General features: G+C 33.3%; 1 pseudogene; it reads left to right on the top strand.

The window, feature by feature from the left end:
- The first annotated feature begins 485 nt into the window (after nucleotides 1-485).
- Nucleotides 486-20581, top strand: part of LOC149143629 (protein disulfide-isomerase pseudogene) — a 46975-nt pseudogene continuing 26879 nt past the window's right edge.

The following is a 20581-nucleotide window of genomic DNA, read 5'->3' as shown; positions in this document are numbered from 1 at the left end:
CTACAAGAATTCAATATAACTATAATTGATAGGCCTGGAAGAGACAACTTGGCAGCTGATTTCTTATCTCGTTTGAATCTTACACAGGGAAGCATGCCAATGCCAGTGCCCGACGAATTCCCAGATGAAGCTCTATTTGCCATTTCTACTGTTACTCCTTGGTTCGCTGATGTCGCCAATTATCTGGTATCAGGAAAACTACCTCAAAACCTATTGGCTCGAGAGAGGCACAATATAGTGTAGCGTGGTGCTAGTTACTCCTAGATCGAGGGAGATCTATTTTATACAGGCCAGACTTGATTATGAGGCGGTGTGTGCGGGAAGATGAAATGCATGATATATTAAGTGTCAGTCACAACGAGCCTTGTGGTGGCCATTTTGTCAATAAAAGAACGACATATAAAGTTCTCTGTACCAGATGCTATTGGCTGACCCTATTTAAAGACGCTAAGAAGTTTGTTTTGAGTTGTGACGCTTACCAACGAATGGGGAGACCAGTTGTCTCCGATGAAATGCCTCTTCAACTACAAGTTGCCATTGAACCCTTCTCCCCAATGTCAAACAAGAAGAAATATATTTTGGTGTGCACTGATTACGTCACCAAGTGGGTGGAGGCCAAAGCATTGTATGCTGCCACTGAAAAGGCAAAAGTAGAGCTTTTTTTCGAGGAAATCTTTACAAGATTTGGGGTGCCTCGTGAAATTGTCACTGATCAAGGAACCCAATTTGCGTCAAAGTTGGTCAAGGCACTCATGGAGCAATATCAAGTTAAGCACTGCAAATCGACCCCTTACCACCCCTAGGCTAATGGGCAAGTGGAGTCCATGAACAAAGTGTTGGAATCCATCCTTACAAAAATAGTTCAACTGCATCACAAAGATTGGGCAGAAAAGTTACCAGAAGCACTTCAAGATTACCGGACCACTTGGAGGAATGTGACCGAGCATACACCTTACGAATTAGTCTATGGTAAACAAGTACTCTTACCTATCGAATTCCAGGTAAAAACATTCAAAACTGCTACTCAGTTGGGCATGAATTTAAATGAGGCTCAAGAATAGAGATTAATGCAATTGAACGAGCTTGATGAGATCCAACAAGATTCCTACCACATCATTGCATTAGTACAGAACTAAAGAGCCTGATGGCATGACAAATTTATTAAGAAGAAAGTCTTTCGTCCAAGTGACTGGGTCTTGTTATATGATAGTAAGTTTAAGCATTTCAAAGGTAAATTTTCTACTATATGGTTAGTACTGTATGAGGTAATTGAAGTTTTTGATAACGGTTCAGTTTGTATTTGTACTATCGATGATGACAAGATTTCTTTTGTAGTAAATGGCCATCGGCTTAAAGTTTATCATAAACCACTTTCACGTGATCAGTTTTTGCAGGAAGCTCGAGGGGATCCAGGATTGGAGCTGATTCATGCCAATGATCAACCCCTTGCTGCTTTAGTTGCTTAGTTATATATATATATATATATATATATATATATATATATATAAGTAAACCAGTGGGCTATCACTTTTTATATCTGCAGGCAGTCCTCCCCACACCCCATGTAGAATAAAGGAGGAATCCACCAGGAGCAATTTTATTCCTTTATCCAGGTTTGGTGGATTATTTATGGAAAAGGAACCAGTGGAGTCTCCTTTGAAAGCCTTCAGACTCTCTAAACATGAAGCTCCCAAGAATCGACTGATTCAGGCTTGTAAATAATATGGACCAATATTAGTTAGGGATTCCTTAAGTATAGAATTGTTCTTTTTCAGGCTCAAGGAAATGTTTACAGAAAGGAAATCCCCTGGAGTCTACTATAGGCAATTCATACTCTCTAAATATGAATGCCTCGAGAACTAACTACTTTAGGATTGTTAAAATAATAAGGTAGTACTAGTTTAGGGATCCTTTGGGCATTGAATTATTCTTTTCCGGGCCCAAAGGAATAACTATGAAAAAGGAGACCCCATGGAGCTCTCTTTTTGGTCATTTCCAGCTCCCTAAAGAAGAAATGCCCCAGGCACTCATCATTCTAGGCCTAGTTAAAATCCATGGATTGATAAGCAGTTCTCTTTTTCTGAAAATAATGAGTAGCTTGGTGGACTCGAGAAGTTTATTGAGACGGGTTTATTTTATTTGGGGTTCGGTCTTGTGCATTCAAGTGGGACCGGCGTTCATTTGCGGGATTAAAGGAATAACTCTGATTTTTTCATGAAGTTGCGATTGCGATTAAAGGTAATGACGTGGAATGTGGGGCCTCCTTGTGGGTATAACAACTCTTATATGGTCTCCGTGAAAAATCAAGTCTATGGATAAAAGACTCTCCGATTCTTATATGGTTTCCATGAAAAATCAAGTCTATGGATAAAAGACTCTCCGATTCTTATATGGTTTCCATGAAAATTCAAGTCTATGGATAAAAGACTCTCCGATTCTTATATGGTTTCCGTGAAAAATCAAGTCTATGGATAAAAGACTCTCCAATATATATTTTTAATAAATGAGTTGGTCCCTTCACCTTTGAACGAGTCGTTTCGATTCTTTGGCAAAACTCATACATACATACAAATAGGGTTGGCGCCTTGAGAAGATAGGGTTGGCACCCTAGAGGTTGGAGCCTCTCAAAAAGATCAAGTTGGTTCTTGGCAACAGATTGGAGCCTTATATATATTGTACCTAATTTATTGTAAGGATTATATTAATAAAAACATTTATTCCTATTGTTCATTTTCTGTTATAAGTATAAATGATTTAACTGGTAAAAATAACAATTGAAAATAAATATTGATTCACACACCCCCCCAGTATTTCCAACAAGAGCACTACCAAATGGAATGACCACTCACAAAATTAGCCTTTTTTAAAAATTTAAAATTATTGTAAGGCACTGAAAAATACCAAAAATAAAATTCTCTCTACCAGGGGAATTATGTTCCATCAGAGCTCACTCAGTCAATCGAAAATTGGGAAAAAGATTTTTAGAAAATTAGCAAATTATTTTTGAATTTACCAGCAAATACATATATTAAGCGTTTTCTTGAAACTTTGATAAAATTGCAAAAATACAACAAAATAATGCAAAGTCAACTCACTTTAACCGTGAAGAGATTGTTATAGTCTCAATGAAATAGTGACTAATAACAAAGTTGGGAAATGTTTACAGACTTAGGAATCTTGGGGGACCAATAACATTACACAAGAGCCATTGAAGGAATGGAATGGAATGCAATGAAGAAATGTTAAATAAAAACTAACTAAGGATCAAGGGGGACATTTTATAACCCCAACCATGTTTCATAAGCGAGGACGGGAGACGTTACATTAGTAGGAAAAATCACGAAGGTTTGAGGAGGGAAAACATTTTGTGTAGCCGAGGAGCGTAATCCTTACCATGTTAATGCCGAACAATGTCAGGACAACCATGTTTCATATTTTTTTTAATAAAATAATTTCAGGAACATATCTAAGAAACTAAAAAAACGATTCGCACACCTTTCATATTGTCTAATGGATCATGTATTAAAGGAAGAATATTTACAGATTATCAAATATAAACCATTCATAATTTAAATATTTGAAATTCGTCAAGCCCAATCCAAACATAGATCACAACTATCGATGTAACAAGTAATTATATATTTCTATATTGTTGAAATTCCATTGCTTTTTAATGATACCTCTTTACTTACTCATTTGACAAAATAAATAAATTAATGGTATTATATATATATATATATATATATATATATATATATATATATATATAGATATATAATTTAATTGCAAATTAGTATTTATTCAAATTTATTTAAAAATATTTTCAAATATATTATTATTATAAATAACAATTAAAATAAGGCATTGTTATAGTTGTTTCAATTTTTATTTATTTTTTTTGTAGTGCGGTTCACAGACACCCACGGTCACTAGGTGACCGTTACATCCACAGAAATATCTGGGTTGATCAACCCCGAAGGGAATCAAGCCCCACGACCAATAGCTAGGCCTAACCCCAAGGGCTTCGAGGAGAATTGACCCCGTGACCTCCCAATTGGCGAGTCACTGATTTGACTGGTTGAGCTAACCCTTGAGGCTCATTGTTGTTTCGATTTCATAACCATAAATAGTTCATTTACTATTAATACTTTTTCGGACTCAAAATTAAGAATATGATATTTCTTAGTTCACTTATGTCGCAATTTTTTTTTTTTTTTTTTGTGAATGGTAATAACATAGTTATAAAATAATCTATGAGGTGAAGATCAATTGGTTTTTGTAGGGTGTAGTCCTCACTAAGCCCCTAGTTCAAACTTCATGGGGAGGGGTTGAGGATGGAAGTCACTTTTCAAGGAATTAATCTATCCCAAGGGGCATTCAAGCTTGACTAAGCTTCACACAATCCTAGTGATAGCATCCCACTATGAGTAGATCATTCTTCCATCTAATATATGGATTAGCCCTAGCCTAGGCTTGTTATAGTTAACAAATAAATAAATAAATAGAAATAAAAACAATAATTAACATAAGACAAAGGCGCTAGGTATGCATTAATAATATTACTTTTAAAATGCATTTAGAGGTAGAATGCCTTCAAAACAATATTAAAAAAGATCTCTCTAGATTGTGGTGATATCATTATGCAAATAAATCTCACCATTTAGTTAGTTGTCAAATGATAATTTAGATTTCGCTTTTGTTGACTGTCTTCAGGCTTATTAGTGTTAGATTATAATATAAATGAAGAGATAAATATAAATTACAATTTCATTATAATGATAGACATATAAATACATCATTTATAACTGTTGGATTCATCTTCCAAGGTCTTTGGATTCTCAATAACGATTGATAATCCTCACATAAAATTAATAGATTAGGTGTCTAAGATTCCTCCTTGATCAGAAGGGGTTCTGTAAGTTGAAGTAAAGATATTAGAATAGTTTTCAATAGTTGAATATCCTCTCTATATTTTATGGCTTCAGCATGACTACCAACCCAATGGTTATCATATGTTGAATTTTTCTACTAAATTGCAGTTTAAGACTTACTAACAAATCCAAAACTCATCTCTAAGGCTAAATCATTCTTGGAACATTTCCAAAATTGGTTAGAAATGATATCTCTTATTGATTAGAAGTGCCCACAAATGGTGATTTGAAGATGCTTGCAAACTGTGGAACTTGGCTCTAAGGTTTATAAGTTCCTAAAAAATTTCCTGATTTATTTGGAAGTTGATGTCTTCTACTTTGACGAACCAAGTTCACTCACACACAAAATATTTGAAATATCAAAGTATCCATAAAGATGAATAAATAAAATATATAATTATTGATTAAAAATGATATGGTTGATTATAATGACGAGTCTCATATAAATATTAGGCCGGAATGACCTTTCCTAAGTAGTCATGTCTCTTGAGACATGCCCTTTCATAAATATTAATTATTTTTAATTACTATTTGTATTATCCCATGTTCATGTTCATTACATTTCCTTCCCCTTTAGAAATTGTCTTTTCCTCGAAGCATGTGGAGGAAAAAACATGTTGTCTTTTTCTTTGTCTTGTAATTTATTCACGTCTTTTTGAATTCTTGGTTTTGTTATCCTTCATGATACAAGATAATATGATTTTCTAGTTGTGGTACAAAATTGTCAGATTGTAAAATGATCTAACCATACAAAATCAATCTTCTATGGAACTTTGTGCTTGTAAGCTTTCGAAAATGAGTTGTTATCATAAGACTTAATTGCACCGACATTAATATTCTTTGTAATGTAAATTGGTTGTTTCTATCATGAGTGATATGGATTCATTGACTAGTTGAGATGTGTTCTCTTATGATTTAGGTGTCAATAAGGAGTTCTTGTGTCTTGACTTTCTTTTAATGTATTTGTAGCATTTTCTTAACTTGTTTTTGGCAAATGATATTCTTTGTGCACTAATATTACTACTTTAATTAAGGGATCTTTTCTTAAAATTTATGTTATTTGAATTGCAACATCCGAATATGTTTTTAGTTTCATCTTGTTTTTTCCAAAAAATATATTCCTTTTCACCTATATTTGATTATGAAATTGATAATTAATTTATCAATTTAATATTGATGTAATTTTCCTTACCTCTTAAGTTGATAATTTTTTTCTTTTCTTTTAATATAAATAATATATAATCAATCGTTAAAAAACTTTTATGAAAAAATATTCATTCTTTCTTTAATATAAATAATATATAATCGACCATGGCAAAACTTTTATAAAAAAATATTCTTCCTTTCCTTTATGAAAGATAATAGATTATAAACTTTGAATATTTAAGTACTTTTCCTTAGTCAATTTTTTTACTTTAAAAATATTTAATACTTTATTAAAGTATAATTTATTTATTTTCTTACTTTCTTTTGTTATACTTTATTAAAGTATAACTTATTTATTTTCTTACTTACTCCCTTTTAATAGTGTGTACATATGCCCTTTTATAAAAAAATATTTTATTATTCATTTAGTCAATTGTTTTTCCCTTTAAAAATAGCTAATAAAGTTAGAGTACAGTTTCTTTTATTTTCCCACTTACTCTTAAGATTGTGTATGTATATACCCTTCGAATATTTTCTTCACTCACATTTTAGAAATGATAATTAGGATATGAAATGTTATTTTCCTCACTCACTTACTTTTAATAAAGTTATTTTTCCCACTCCTTTCAATATGACTTTGTTTACTTAATTGGTTGATTGTGATCGTACAAAATGGTATATGACAATGGTTGTGAGTACTGTCATTACGGATGTAATAGAGGAGTGTAAAGACGTATGTAGATAAGATCATCATACAACAATTAATTTGGTGGTAAGGAAATTGGCTGCAATGGCAATCAGGGTTGGAATTTGATTAAAAAAAAATGACTGGGTATTTTTTCTTTTTAATATTTTTTTTGCATAACAGTTTTTAGTATTTTTAGTGATGTGTGTTGAAGTTTATAAAATGTATTTTTGACAATTTATTATTTTTTAAAATGTTATTAATATTTTATGTCAAGTGGTATTTATCTAGGTTGGGGCCTGTTACGATGCCATTTGTGGAAAGTAATGGCAATTTGTTTTCCAAAAAGGACAAGCTATGTGACAAGAAGCTCTTGGTGCCTAGTAATCCCTGGCTTGACTAGTCATGTACTTCTTGACTACTTGCAAGTTAGTTGGATGATCATGCCAAAGGGTTTGTCACATCCATTTATGCACTAAACATGTAGTAGGACTGCATTGAGTAGGAGAACATTAATGCTACCTCTCTTCGTGCCTCTCTGTTCTACTGACTCACATCCTTTGTGAGCCACACATTAGATGCTTTGCTAACTAGTTGGTCGTCTAAAAATGTCTCTTTTTAATACATGTCAAAGTTAATAGCCAATTTCTTAAATTCCACTTTAGATCCTGTCATAGGACAATTAGTCACAATTCCACTTTGAACTTTATCACAGTTTAAATTATTCTTTTAATTTACTTAGAACCAATAGGTTTAGGACCGTTATAAATTAAATTTTATGATATTTTTAAATAATTTTCTTAATTCGCTTACAAGTTAGCATATCCAATAGGGTTAGATACATTATTCCAAACTATATAGTTTATGTGAATTTTAAATTTCATTATTTTTAATAATTAAATTTTTAAATCAGTTAGGTGTGTTGTTTATTTATGTTAATAGAAAAATAAACATAAAAATATTTTTAACTATTTTTAAAAATTTGTTAATTTTTTAAAAGTATAAACCTATTTATATTTATTATATATTTTTAATATCTAAATTTATCTATTTTTACAATATCTAAATTTAATTTTTATGAAATTAAATTAATAATGTGAAAAGTCATGCATATACCATGCATATACAAGTGAGCATTAGGAGTGGTACACCTAGTAATTAATTTTTATTTAAGAATTGCAAGCATGTGTGCATGCACACACATATCTGAGCAACACATCAAAACTATTTTTAGATATCTTAGTAAGCAGTTTGCGAGGACTAGCATTTTCTATTTGTCATGTGTACATCTGCCCATTAGAAACTAATGGTAAGCACTTATTATTGTGGTGGGTTGTTTCTTTAAATGAGATTCAAGAGCTAGGAGGCGCTCGCTTTGTTCCCTTGACAAATTCTAGATTATCATTTGATATTGGGTGATTAACCCATGAGTTGTAGACTAGTTGGTTTGCATGGGGTTTAGTCCTCGCCACGTCACAAGTTAAAACCTTATGGGGAGGGGTTGAGGAGGAAGCCACTTTCGGGGAACTAAACTTCCCAAGTGGTGTCCAGGCTCCCCAACGTCACACGATCATGGTGATAAGCATCCCATTATGGGTCGATCGATATTCTTCCATCTAATAAACAAGCTATCCCCAGCTTAGGCTTAACCTAGCTACATAACAAATTTAAGGCTGGTTGAATCTTACAGGTTCAAGTGTGGCATGAGCTAGAGTAATTTGATAATGTCTATCGGGAAAAGCTAGGATACTTGCATCTTATGAGCACTTGGTGGTCTTGACACCTACCCCTTGGGGGGGAGTCAATTGCATATTTAAGCCATGGTAAAAGACGATCAAATTATTGTAGGGAAACATGCTCATTATCATTGGTTGTAGTTCAATTGATTAGTAATTTAAATTTATCGTGAAAATTAAACTTGTTGGTTTGAGTAGGGTTTAGACCACATAATATTTTCGTTCAAATTGTATGTTAGGTGCTGAGGATGGAAGCCACTTTTTGGGGAATTAAATTTTCCCAAGGGGCATCCAAGGTCAATTGAGCTTCACAAAATCCTAGTTTCACCGAGAGGTGCTCTCTAGCATGTCCTAGAAGAAATGCTATATTGTTATGTTATGTGATGCATTCAATTGATTTTCAAGAATGCACAAGTGAACTTAAGAATTTTTTTTTTATATATTACAATTATTCTTGATGTTGAGTTGAATTGATATTTGAGATTAAATGTTCCTTAGATTATTTTGAGTTCTTTGATTAATAGATTTTAAATAGATTCATGTTAGGAATGTTCTTTCAACCTCGCACTAGAATGGAGGCTAAAAAAATGGTGTGATCATCAACTGCTTTCATAAATAATTGACAATGATTCGAAGCTCTAGTTTTGAATGTACATTTGTCAATGAAGAAGAGAGAGGCAATACACTAGATATTAAAAAGAACCTCCTAATACATTATCATCAATGGCAGTTTTCCTAGCATAAGTAGAACTTGATGGATTAAAAAAACTAGGCCTATTCTCAAAGTCAATAGGTTGGTAATTGAGTAAATATTTGAAGATACTTTGAACCTATATATCGACAATTGTGTAAACAATGAAGGGTTATAAGCTGCAAAATATATTGAAGGGTCAATTTCTCGAATGTTAATTCCACAAAATAAATATTTCGTCCAATACAATTGGGTGACAAAAGAGGTTAATTGAATGGGTGGGAAAATAAGAGCACGAATTGAATCCTTTACTTGAACAAAGTAGTGCTAGAATGGAATGAAAATGTATATGTAAACCAAGACCGAATCAAATATTTTATTTGAATATGCAAATGTAACACAGCTCAACGACAAGCGTTAAAATGCTCAAATCTTTGTAATTCCCTCTCATTATATACAAAAGTCATGGCAAACATAGAGAGTAGAAACTGTGAGGGATATAGGGGCCACAAATGTCAAGAAAATGGGCATCAAGTAGATGAATAATTGAAGCATCATATATTTATTTCTTCAAACCTATTCGATTAGAAATTCTCTATGTAATAAAAATGTGCTTCATGTTGTATGGATTTAATCTATATGTGCAACAAGATTCCTTATATTCAAACATTCCTCTTCAACCTTATCGAAATCACAACCCTCGGTCTCTCTTTTCGACAGTAATTATTTCCCATTGGTTAACTAAGTACCAAATAAAAAAACATTTCTCATTTTGGCTCAAGTGGGGCTTGCCCATGATAGATAGTTTCAATTTGACGAGTAGAGTAACATGCAAGTTCTTCATACACATAGGTAAATAATGCCGTGGTGGATATGTTATCCAAGGAGGCTCTACTATTAGAAGCTAGGTTACTTTTCACATAGAAGGTGTCTAATGGTAATGTGTTCTATGTTTTGTCCTTTAATATATTTAATCATATTCAAATAGGATTTATTTAAGTTTCAAGGTATGTTTAAAGTCTAAGCTATATGTGGGATTTTGTTCTCAACCCATCCTTTTAAGTCATCTAGTGTGCTACTATGCAACCAAGGGATTGTACATTTTTATATCATATGAAATATCAAAAGTATGTTTTTGCTTTAAAAAAATACGAGTCATGGGCTTTATATAAAGAAGTGAGGCTACCAAACAAAAGTAGATATGCCAATACAAATTCTAGTTGATGGTAGCAACGTAAAATCCTTTCTTTTCCCAAAATGAACACAAACTGAATAACAAGATCAATTCCCTCTATCTTAATCTAAGCACCTATGCATTGTATCTATGTCAATGGACCATGAACAAGTTCTCATTTCCTCCTTTCTACCAAGATGATAATGATATCAATGCATTGTCTCCCAATTTAGATAGGAATTACATTCCTTTGACTCACGTCATTATGAGTATCTCAATTATGAGAGGAAGAAAGGGTCATTGGGCTTGAGTCAGAGAATGGACAAAGAAAGAGGAATCGGTTGATCTTGTTGACATGAAAATTTGGTGAGAATATGAACTTTTCATCACCACTTATGAAAATTAGAGGATGTACTAAGGGTGATCAATTTTCACAATTTATCCCATCAATTCCTTTTTTTCTAGTCACTATTTGTTGTATTGGAAACTTGGCTTTGAAACCTACAAAATAGAAGTTCTAGTTGAAATCCCTTTGTTATATAGGTATGGAAGAACCAATAAGTTATATGTATTGAGATTAGTATTGAAGGCTTAGATGCATTCTCAAATGTTTCAAATGTGGAAAACAATAATAACTTAATGATATTAGAGAACACCATGATTCCCCCCCTAGCATTCAAGGTAGAAAATATGGGTTGATTCATTAGGAAATGAACAAATCCACTCAAATCCTCCCAAAATAAAACTTTGAGCTATTCATTCACTAAATTTTGAATCATTATCATGTTTTCTGCTATCATGAAGAGATTTTAGGAGAGAAAAAAATTGTTGCTTATGAATTTAGAGGAATAATTAGACGTCACAATGATTTTTCTCACATAAGGAGAAGTAATGTAGGGTGAGATAGGTCTGACAACAATGTATGGAAAACATTTAAACATGCAAGGAACAAGCATATACCTGATGAAAAAACCCATAGGGAAGGCAAAGGTGAAGACAAACTTTGAATTTTTAGAAATGACCACAAACCTTTGGCTATCACAAAATCGAGTGTGTTAGGAAGGCACCTACTCTAATATCATACTATACTACACTAGAAATGAAGAGAAGCATAAATTGCAATTTTATTAAAATCATAGACATATAAATACATCTGATTATGATCATTGGATTTATCTTCTAATTTCTCTTGGACTACCAATGACAATTCATATTCCTCACCATAACCCCAATGGATTAGGTGTCTAATGATTAAGTTGCTCAATATTTCCCACAATGCTCTCTTCCCTGATTTATTTTCATATTTATTTGTTGCATGATCCCATTGCAATACTTTGAAACATCTAGATATGAAATTACAAAAACTACTACCTTTACCCTAGCTGCAAGGTCACCCACCTTTCCTGGTTTTGGGTGAGGATATTCGGGACACTGCAAACATCTTGGGTGAAACAAAAAGGGCATGGTACTTACGATATGGAATTCAATCTTCTTTCAAGCAAGTGTAACGCAACTTCAATATGTAAATATGGGGAGGATAACAATTGGCAATCATGGATAAGTATACGACAAGTGTTCCTAGAGTGTATATAGACAAAACTGTTCAAGATGCCTTCCCCTCTTTGTTTTATGGGGTAAATGTTTTATTTCCTTCTAAAACAGAATGTATATAAATAACAAAGTAGCTTAGGTTAGTATTTCACTAGGAACCCCAAACCACATCCAAAATTGAACTTCACAAAGAGGCGTGAGATATCAAAATGTTCAAAAAGACTAAAATACTAAGATGTAAATTGAAACCCAAGCTAAATAGGCCAATGAGATAGATTATAGGATCAAAATTTAAAATAAGCAGGGGCATGACATGAACCAAGTAGAGGGATTAGAATTAATAGAAAAAACTTGAAATGGGTCTTCATTTTTTCCAGGATTGTTTCCAGTCATAGGAGGGATGCCCAAATGCTGCTCAATGTGATCCAAACATTGGTCCAAGTCCCTCAGGTGTCATTGGAGGTGTTCCAAAGAGTGGAGGATATCAACTGTTTACTCAAATCAATCCATTAGAATGTAGCTAAGGATAAAATTTAGGTTCCATTATAAGTTGATAGTATACATGTGTTGGTTGAAGCGAAATCGAGTGTGGCCCACGTCTCGACACCTAGTTTGGCATTTCAGCGTGAACCTCATAATTGGAATATTTTTGTTATGTTGAGGCACACTCATGTTCGATTTAAGCATCTCATCCTAAATGGGGCCTGCAGTAAGGTCCTAGAACCTGGTAGTTGTTTCTTCTACACATTGGTGGGTATGAAAGTGACCCCAAGAAGCTCGCTCTTGATAATAAGCCAACCTTCAACAGACACATGTTGTAACAACCCCATTGTCACCCTCTTGTAAATATTTGTATGTGCATTAATATGTGAAATGATGTAAATCAATGTAAATAAAAAAATAATGACTAGACTGAGAGAGGTCATTGATTCACAGTCTGTGGACGTGAAGATGGAGAATTGCTTGTGGAGCCCAAGCCTACATTTAATTTGTCACATGTTTCTCTGATTTGAGGAATGGAATTATTGAGAAATATTTAATTAAAATAATGGACAGTAGCATGCCTTTTGAAAACTACCTTCACATCACCTCAATTTCAACTCAACGGAGTAGCACAATCAGAAGTCAAGGCATTTAAGATTATGTATGGGCTACTTTTGAAAATGGGAGTGAACATATAGGGAACTGAAGGAAACTTATAGGCCTAGAGGAAGGATGATCATCCAACCCACTATCATGGTAGGGAAGGCTCTGGTCAATACGATTGTAACAACACCCCTTACCCAACACCTAGAGTAGGAGGTGGTCACTGTGCATACCCAATCTTCAAATTGTCATTTTGAAAATAGGGCATAAAAATTTTGAAATTTCCCAAAATTCTCTAAACTTAGGATACTCTTTACCATTTCATTCGTCTTGTCAATACAAATACAGTGCTATAATTTTTTCCTCAATCCAACCCATGGATTGTGAGATATTGCCTCCCAAAGATTTTACCCTACCACGTAATTGAGCTGCTACATCGTAGTCCACTGTTGGCCTGCATGGAATATGGGATTTTAGACCATTCAATATCAACCTCCTCCACTTAATTTCCCAAGCCATTGATTGTTTCAGACTAGATCTCACGGTCATGGATTAACCATGTCGTCCTGATGCCTTCATCCTACCCTCCTTATACCTCTGGGATAATGTCTAGAGACACATCATCCTGCTCTTTCCATGCCAATGGATTCTTAGGAGTTCTTCTCTGATAATCACCGGGGCCATGCCACCAGAATTATATGTGGGTGGGCTCGTATGGCCTCCTCTCCCATTGGTTTACCTTTCCAATATTACTGCCACCGCATGTTATCCCACGTCATTCAACTTCCTTCACCCTAAAGCCTCCTTTGTTGCACCTCTTTGTTTCTATGGGGTCACAACATCACACTCACTTGGCTGGTGGGACCCTTCTCCAATAATTGGATACGTGCCCCACAAGTGTGCTATGAATTACGTCGTCCCGCTAGTCTCCTCCCAACATTTATGCTTGACTCATTACTTTAATCTTTGAGGGTGAGACTGTAACACCCTCGTCCTACATCTACCCAAGTAACTTGCCAACTAGGGTAAACGTGTGATGAGAAGTTACTATGATATGATTCAACTCCCTATGTGTCAGTTAAGGAAGTGGAATCGATGGAAACACACCATACATACCTTCCACATCAACAACATAAATCCCAGTAGCCATCCCAACCACTCCAATAACTAGCCCTTGGGCCCCAATAAGTTTTTAGATCATTAAACCCCTGAACACTCCCTTGATATGGAAAAGCATGCATCCAGGAGGCTCTGGACGCTCCCACATCATGGGTATAAATGCGTCCAAAGACTTTTCTGCCCAATGTTGTGCCTGCATCTCCAATATTTAAGCCACTTTTTCAGCCCCATAGCCCAAGCCACTGCCCAAAACTCAATGACACTTTCAGAAATGAATATACACAACATAACAATGATGAATTAAATAAAAAAAGGACAAGGTCTAGACTGGACCCCTACTAGCCATGATAGGGATTTATTAAAACATGCCACAAATATGTAATCTACAGGTGTAAACAATAAATCTGAGCATAGGTTTCTCATACTTATTTGATAATCACTAAGAAGCATTGTTCCCTTATATCATTAACTGCATTATCATCTATTAGGTCATAGATAGATTTTTCATTCATTAAAAAATCAAAACATGAGGAGAGCCATATATCATCATTGTCATAATACATGCTTATAACCAGTATAATAACAATAGAAATATCAAGGATACATCAGACATAGAATCCACATATAAACCAGTACATTTACACATAAGATACCAAAGAAAGAACCTCTTATTAATGAATGCAAAATCCAACCCGGGATGGGAGTACTAGGTTCCACTTGACCATAGAATGGCTGAGCCAATCTTCTCTTCTGCCATTCACCCCCGTGCCATATTCCAAGCATGAATGTGGGACTCAAACCAAAAGAAGAACCAGGGCATCCCGAGGCTAAACCAACTCACCCTCATCAATAGAAACTAGGCTTTACTGTAATCCATCCTGGATCACTAGGCCAAATAGTAAACATGTAATAATAGGCTTTACCATGATCTCCACCAGATCACTAGACCGAACAAGCATGGATGCCACCAGATTTCTCCACCTACGTCATGAGGAATTTTCCTGTCTCCTAGTCTCTCAGGCTTTACCCCAATCCAACTAGATCACTAGGCCCTAAACCGAGACCCACTCTCAAAGCTTTACCACATATCCACCTCTAGGCTTTACCATATATCCCTCCATTCAATGATCGAGGATTCCTAGGCCCATTGAGGAAAGACAAAATCTAGATTTATTGCAACCCACAGTCTGGTTCAGAGGTTACTAGGCCATGTGTTCTATTATTCATAGATCCACCTCACGTAGCATTATATCCATCCGACAATCCAACTCAACCAAAACATAAGAACCCCATCACACCATGGCTATTCGGATTGGAAAGGCTAGATTGAAAACACTGTCACACCTGGAAAACCCATGCCATAACAACAAAGATCCACATGCAATACCATGCATGCCAAATATATATCCTTCATGATACAAGGTAATATGATTTTCTAGTTGTGGTACAAAATTGTCAGATTGTAAAATGATCTAACCATAAGAAATCAATCTTCTATGGAACTTTGTGCTGGTAAGCTTTCGAAGATGAGTTGTTATCATAAGACTTAATTGTGTTGACATTGATATTCTTTGTAATGTAAATTGGTTGTTTCTATCATGAGTGATATGGATTCATTGACTAGTTGAGGTTCGTTCTCCTATGATTTAGGTGTCGATAAGGAATTCTTGTGTCTTGATTTTATTTTAATGTACTTGTAGCATTTTCTTAAGTTATTTTTGGCATATGATATTCTTTGTGCACTAATATTGCTAGTTTGATTAAGCGATTTTCTCTTGGAATTTCTGTTATTTGAACTGCAACATCTGAATATGTTTTTAGTTTCATATTGTTTCTTCTAAAAAATATATTCCTATTCACCTATATTTGATTTTGTAATTGATAATTAATTTGTCAATTTAATATTGATGTAATTTTCCTTACCTCTTATGTTGATAATTTTTTTTCTTTTCTTTTAATATAAATAATATATAATCAACCATTGAAACTTTTTATGAAAATACATTCCTTCTTCTTTTAATATAAATAACATATAATCAACAATTGGAAAACTTTTATGAAAAAAATATTCCTTCTTCTTTTAATATAGATAATATATAATCAGCGATTGGAAAACTTTTATGAAAAAATATATTTTTTTCCATTTATGAAAGATAATATATTATAAACCTTGAATATTTAAATACTTCAGATTGGAACGAAACCATTTTTCTATAACTCGTTTTTTTCTTAGTCAAATTTTTTCGTTTAAAAATATTTAATACTTTATTAAAGTATAATTTATTTATTTTTTACTTACTCCCTTTTAATTTTAATACTTTATTAAAGTATAATTTATTTATTTTCTTATTTTTTTTAAATATTTTATTAAAGTATAGTTTCTTTATTTTCTTACTCGCTTTTGATAGTGTGTATATATACCTTTTATAAAAAATATTTTATTATTCATTTAGTCAATTTTTTTTCCCTTTAAAAATGGTTAATAAAGTTAAAGTACAAAATGGTATAAAACAACACTCACATAGATTTGCATGGATATGTGGTTATTGCCAAAAAGTATAGACAATGGTTGTGAGTACTGCCATACGGATGTAATAGAGGAGTGTAAAGACGTATGTAGATAATACCTTCATACACCAATTAATTTTGGTGGTAAGGAAATCGGCATTTGGTGGTAAGGAAATCGGCTGCAATGGCAATTAGGGTTGGAATTTGATAAAAAATGTCTAAATTTGATAAAAAATGTCTATTATAGGGTATTTTTTTAGGTATTTTTTCTTTTTTTGACGTTTATTTTGTTTGTATAACAGTTTTTAGTTTCTTTTGGTGATGTATAACAGTTTTTAGTTTTTTTTGGTGATGCGTGTTGAGGTTTATAAAATGTATTTTTGACAATTTATTATTTTTTAAAAATGTTGTTAATATTTTATGTCAAGTTGCATTTCATCTAGGTCGTGGCTTGTTATGATGCCATTTGTGGAAACTAAATAGCAATTTGTTTTCAAAAAATGATAAACTATGTAGCTTTTTTTAGTGATGTGTGTTGAGGTTTATAAAATGTATTTTTGACAATTTATTATTTTTTAAAAATGTTGTTAATATTTTATGTCAAGTTGCATTTCATTTAGGCCGGGGCTTGTTATGATGCCATTTGTGGAAACTAAATGGCAATTTGTTTTCCAAAAATGACAAACTATGTGACAAGAAGCTCTTGGTGCCAAGTAATCCCTCGCTTGACTAGTCATGTACTTCTTGACTACTTGCAAGCTAGTTGGATGATCACGCCAAAGGGTCTGTCACATCCACTTATGCACTAAACATGTAGTAGCACTGCATGGAGCAGGAGAACATTAATGCTACTTCTCTTTGTGCTTCTCTGTTCTACTGACTCACATCCTTTGTGAGCCACAAATTAGATGCTTTGCTAACTAGTTGGTCGTCTAAAAATGTCTCCTTTTTAATACATGTCAAAGTTAATAGCCAATTTCTTAAATTCCGCTTTACATCCTGTCATAGGACAATTAGTCACAATTCCACTTCGAACTTTATCACAATTTAAATTATTCTTTTAATTTACTCAGAACCAATAGGTTTAGGATTGTTGTTATAAATTAAATTTTATGATATTTTTAAATAATTTTCTTAATTTGCTTACAAATTGGCATATCCAATAGGGTTAGATACGTTATTCCAAATGATATAGTTTATGTGAATTTTAAATTTTATTATTTTTAATAATTAAATTCTTAAATCAATTAGGTGTGTTGTTTATTTATGCTCATGGAAAATAAACATAAAAATATTTTTAATTATTTTTAAAAATTTGTTAATTTTTTAAAAGTATAAACCTAATTTTATTTATTATATATTTTTTAATATCTAAATTTATTTATTTTTACAATATTTAAATTCATTTTTTATGAAATTAAACTAATAATGTGAAAAGTGGTGCATATACCACGCATATATAAGTGAGCATTAGGAGTGGTACACCTAGTAATTAATTTTTATTTAAGAATTGCAAGTGCGCGCGCACACACACACACATATTTGAGCAATACATCAAAACTATTTTTTAGATATTTTAGTAAGCCGTCTGCGAGGGCTATCATTTTCTATTTGTCATGTGTACATCTACCCATTAGAAACTAATGGTAAGCACTTATTATTGTGGTGGGTTGTTTCTTTAAATGAGATTCAAGAGCTAGGAGGCGCTCGCTTTGTTCCCTTGACAAATTCTAGATTATCATTTGATATTGGGTGATATTGGGTGATTAACCCATGAGGTGTAGACTAGTTGGTTTGCATGGGGTTTAGTGCTCGCCACATCACAAGTTAAAACCTTATGGGGAGGGGTTGAGGATGGAAGCCACTTTCGGGGAACTAAACTTCCCAAGTGGTGTCCAGGCTCCCCAGCGTCACACGATCATGGTGATAAGCATCCCATTATGGGTGGATCAATATTCTTCCATCTAATAAATAGGCTATCCCCAGCCTAGGCTTAACCTAGCTACATAAAAAAATTAAGGCTGGTTGAATCTTATGGGTTCAAGTGTGGTAGGAGCTAGAGTAATTTGATAATCTCTATTGGGAAAAGATAGGATACTTGCATCTTATGAGCACTTGGTGGTCTTGACACCTACCCCTTGGGGGGGAGTAAATTGCATATTTAAGCCATGGCAAAAGACTATCAAATTATTGTAGGGAAACATGCTCATTATCATTGGTTGTAGTGCAATTGATTAGTAATTTAAATTTATCATGGAGATTAAACTTGTTGGTTTGAGTGGGTTTTAGACCACATAATATTTTCGTTCAAATTGTATGGTAGAGGCTAAGGATGGAAGCCACTTTTTGGGTAATTAAATTTTCCCAAGGGGCATCCAAGCTCAATCGAGCTTCACAAAATCCTAATTGCACTGAGAGGTCCTCTCTAGCCTGTCCTGGAAGAAACACTATATTGTTATTTTATATTATGCATTCAATTGATTTTCAATAATGTACAAGTGAACTTAAGAAAAGGAAATTTATATATTACAATTATTCTTGATGTTGAGTTGAACTGGTATTTGAGACTAAATGTTCCATGGATGCTTTTGAGTTCTTTGATTAATATATTTTAAATAGATTCATGTTAGGCATGTTCTTCAAACCTTGCACTAGAATGGAGGCTAAAAAAATGGTGTGATCATCAATTTCTTTCATAAATAATTAACAATGATTCCAAGTTCTAGTTTTGCATGTACATTTGTCAACAAAGAAGAGAGAGGCAATACACTAGATATTAAAAAGAACCTCCTAATACATTATCATCAATGGCAGTTTTCCTAGCATAAGTAGAACTTGGTGGATTAAAAAAACTAGGCCTATTATCAAAGTCAATAGGTTGGTAATTGAGTAAATATTTGAAGATACTTTGAACCTATATATCGACAATTGTGTAAAAAATGAAGGGTTATAAGCTGCAAAATATATTGAAGGGTCAAATCCTCAAATGTTAATTCCACAAAATAAATCTTTCGCCCAATACATTTGGGTGACAAAAGAGGGTAATTGAATGGGTAGGAAAATAAGAGCATGAATTGAATCCTTTACTTGAACAAATTAGTGCTAGAATGGAATGAAAATGTATATGTAAACCAAGACTAAATCAAATATTTTATTTGAATATGCAAATGTAACGTAGCTCAACGAAAAGCATTAAAATGCTCAAATCTTTGTAATTCCCTCTCACTATATGCAAAAATCATGGAAAACATAGAGAGTAGAAACTGTGAGGGATATAGGGGCCACAAATGTCAAGAAAATGGGCATCAAGTAGATGAAGAATTGAAGAATCATATATTTATTTCTTCAAACCTATTCGACTAGAAATTCTCTATTTAATAAAAATGTGCTTCATGTTGTATGGATTTAATCTATATGTGCAACAAGATTCCTTAGATTCAAACATTCCTCTTCAACCTTATCGAAATCACAACCCTCGACCTCTCTTTTCGACAATAATTATTTCCCATTGGTTAACTAAGTACCAAATAAAATAACATTTCTCATTTTGGCTCAAGTGGGGCTTGCCCATGATAGATAGTTTCAATATGACCAGTAGAGTAACGAGCAGTTCTTCATACATATAGGTAAATAATGCCATAGTGGATATGTTATTCAAGGAGGCTCTACTATTAGAGGCTAGGTTAGTTTTCATATAAATGGTGTCTAAGGGTAATGTGTTGTATGCTTTTTCCTTTAATATATTTAATCATATTCAAATAGGATTTAGTTAAGTTTCAAGGTATGTTCAAAGTCTAAGATATATGTGGGATTTTATTCTCAACCCATCCTTTTAAGTCATCTAGTGTGCTGTTATGCAGCCAAGGGATTGTACTTTTTCATATCATATGAAATATCAAAAGTATGTTTCTGCTTTAAAAAAAATTAGGAGTCATGGGCTCTATATACAGAATG

The sequence above is a fragment of the Pinus tabuliformis genome, chromosome X (genome assembly GCF_031772625.1).
Source record: "Pinus tabuliformis cultivar Carrire ecotype Pingquan chromosome X, CPIR1, whole genome shotgun sequence".
NCBI lineage: Eukaryota > Viridiplantae > Streptophyta > Pinopsida > Pinales > Pinaceae > Pinus > Pinus tabuliformis.
This window is presented reverse-complemented; position numbering and strand designations above follow the sequence as displayed.